This window comes from Dermochelys coriacea, chromosome 10, assembly GCF_009764565.3.
Source record: "Dermochelys coriacea isolate rDerCor1 chromosome 10, rDerCor1.pri.v4, whole genome shotgun sequence".
Taxonomy (NCBI): Eukaryota; Metazoa; Chordata; order Testudines; family Dermochelyidae; genus Dermochelys; species Dermochelys coriacea.
In genome coordinates this window covers 1652138-1655359 of record NC_050077.1, presented here as the reverse complement: position 1 = coordinate 1655359, position 3222 = coordinate 1652138, and the positions used below count along the sequence as shown (strand labels likewise).

The following is a 3222-nucleotide window of genomic DNA, read 5'->3' as shown; positions in this document are numbered from 1 at the left end:
GGGTGTGTCCCAGCTCTGATACCCCCAGGGCTTCTGCCAGAGTTGTAAGGACACTGCCCCTGAGATAAGAGGTGGTTTTAGTTAGCTAGCGCTGAGGGTCTGTCGGTAGCTTTTTCTGCTCTCCTTCCTCAGTGCTGAGAAAAACTGAAGAGCTTATGGGCTTCTGAAATGGTTAACCTATATTTATTGTTTAAACCCAGCACAGGAGGGCATAGTCTGGGCAATTAGTATTTAGAATTACGGTCTGCGTTTCCATTGTTATAGCTCAGGTTCCTCCTGTCCCTCACTCAACCTGGCTGCTACTGCTGGTGGTATTATTATTATTTTATTTTTTATTATAGCTTCACTCTAATGAAACCAGCTCTCCATCTCCAGGCGAGTCCCTGGCGTGCCATTGAGATGCGAATTTCCAGAGAGGGAGAGCCATGTTCTAAGGCGCTTTCATTAACCTCGCCCCTTCTGCTGTTGGTTCCTGGGAGGAAACGATTATTGCTCCCACATGTGACTTTGAGAAGAAAAGTGGGGGGTAGGTGCAGGTCTGGCCATCCTGTGTGTATATGTGTGTGTGTGGGGGAGGGCGGGGGGGAGGTGGAGGTCTGGCCATCCTATGGGGGGGGGTAGAGGAAGGTCTGTCCATCCTGGGGGCGGGGTAGGTGGAGGTCTGGCCATCCCGTGTGTGTGGGTGCAGTAGGTGGAAGTCTGGCCATCCGGGGGGTAGGGGTAGTTGGAGGTCTGGCTATCCTGTGTGGGGGGGTGGAGGTCTGACCATCCCATGTGTGGGTAGGGGGGGGTACATAGAGGTTTGGCTATCCTGGTTGCGCAGTGGGGATGAAAAGTAAAACAACCTGACACACTGAGGGTCACACTCAGTTCCCGTAGATAACCTTCTCTCCCGCCTCCAGAGGAGTCTGGTGCTGAAATGTTTTTCTTCCTGTGCAATGGAGATAGGGTGACCAGATGTCCCAATTTTATAGGGGCAGTCCCAATATTGGGGGCTTTTTCTTGCATAGGCTCCTATTATCCCCCACCCCATTCCAATTTTTCACACTTGCTGTCTGGTCACCCTAAATGGAGATTCCTCACATTGTGTAATAGTTTAAAATCCTGATGATTTTGCTATTCTCTCCTTTTGGCAGAGCTCACACCACACAATGCTTTTGTGTCTTCCATGCTAGCAGTGGATTACCAAGAATGTTTTTCAGCCTGCATTAGGCTATACCTGGAAACGTCACTGACTTTGAAGACCTGGCTAAGTGGCGTGCTGTGTTGGGAATCCCATTGGAGCCTTCGCTCAGACTGACAGGTACGTTCCTAACTTCCCTCTCCTCTGCTCTGGAGCTTGTCCCATGACTGCCGATGGCTGAGATCTCGTCAGAATGTTGGTTCTCCGTTGGTGAACTGTACGCAAAGAATCGGGAGGGGTTTAACCGAGTGCTGAAACCCTGTCAGAGAAGCAGCTGTAACCAAGACTCTTGTCATATACATTTTGCATAGTAAATTCGCTGTTTAATGCATTTCTTCTATAATCTCTGAGCAATGTGGCGCGGTGCTCTTTTAATAGAAAAGCAGAATACAGTACAAATGAATATCCGCTCTGACGGGCTCATCTGCTGGAACAGAACATTTTAGTGTGGGAGTGTTTCATGAAAAGGAAATTCATGGACTGCAATGAGCTTGGTATCAGACATAAGCTCTGGACCTCAGACCAGGAAAGGAAGGGAACAGGGGAGAGACAACTAAGAAAAAGTTCTGAGGGCCCCGGACATGAACCTTAGGGGTCCAGTTGAGGCTGATTAATGGGCCCTGGTCACAGTTTAGCTGGAGGAAAGTGACACAAACCATAAACATGAGTCTCTTAGCCGTGCGTCCGTCGCAGGGCAGATTGAGTCTCGGCAGCAGGAGGAGCCACAAAGGGGCTGTCCACATGGCAATAAAAGACCGCCAATAAGGATGTGGCTGGCCTGGGCCAGCTGTCAGGCTCTCAAGGCTCAGGGGCTATAAAATAGCAGTGCAGACGTTTGGGCTAGGGCTGGAGCCCGGCTCTGAGATCCTCTCCCCTCGCAGGGTCCCAGAGCCCAGCTGCAATTGGAGCCCAAACGGCTACACTGCTGTTCTGAGCCCTGCAAGCCCAAGTCACCTGACCCCGGTGCTGAGAGTCAGTGCTGTAGGTTTTTTACCACAGCATAGACATAAAAGACCGCTGGCGCTCCTGCCTGTGAGTCAGTCCCTCCTGCAGCCCTGGCACCCACTGAGCAAAAGGCTCATGCTGCCATTCCAAGTGGGTGAGAGGAATCTCTTCTGTACCAGCCCACTGAATGACGTGGGGCAGGGGGCACCGAAGTTGCACCTTTCTAACAGGGGCGCTGGAACAATGTGTATAGCTGAGAGCCTTTGAACCAAACTGTAAAGCCTGGATGTGATGGAAACCACTGCAAGCCAGGGGGTGTGGCAGCCCCCCAGCACCCCTAGTTCCAGCACCCATGTTTTGCAAACCGTGGCTTTACTGCTACGCTAGAAGAGCAATGGTGTGGTTCAGGCTGCACCTCTCTGTCTGTCTAACTGAGGCTGTCTCCGGCTTCCCACAGCAGGTGTGTGAGCCCCTCTCCTGCTCATTGTTATCCAGACGTTTTATCCTTCACCGACTGCCCGCAGCTCTGGAGTGGGCCAGCCCCTGAGGAAGTGGCAGAAGATGGAGGTGGTTCTTTCAGAAAGGAGCCCGTGTGGCTGCAGGTAGGTGAGAAAGGTACAGGGGGCTGTGGGAACCAGAAGGGTGTGTGGCCTCGGGGGAGGGAGAACAGGGCGCTCAGATTTCCTGGTGAGCTTCGTGTAAGAGCCTGACGGGGTGGGACAGACTAGACTAGCAAGTGCAAACTGAACACCGGGAAAAGGAAATACATTTCCACACCTCCTGTGACTAGCGGGTGGAACTCACTGCCCGAGGCCGTTACCTGAGAGAGGCTGAAAGAGGGACCAGACGTGTCTAAGAATGAAATGGAGTTGTTCTAATTAATTGTGGTTTTATTTGGAGGGATACTAAACCTCATGCTGTGGGGTCAATGCCAATCTCTACTGGAGATTGGGATGAGACCTTCATGGCAGGCAGATTATCCTACATCTGCTACTGCTGGGTTTCTTGGCCAGTATCCTGGCCTAGATGGCCACTGGTCTGAGCTGGTTTGGAAACTCCTCACTCCTATGTGCCCAAGGAAGGCCCTCACTATT

The 3222-nt window shown here is 51.8% G+C and overlaps 1 long non-coding RNA gene across 1 annotated transcript; it reads left to right on the top strand.

Moving 5' to 3' along the window:
* Window positions 1-400: 400 nt before the first annotated feature.
* On the top strand, window positions 401-2710 carry LOC119862845. Its single transcript, XR_005295400.2, has 3 exons — window positions 401-526; window positions 1137-1303; window positions 2586-2710. It is a non-coding gene; the product is annotated as an uncharacterized LOC119862845 (long non-coding RNA).
* Window positions 2711-3222: the final 512 nt, after the last annotated feature.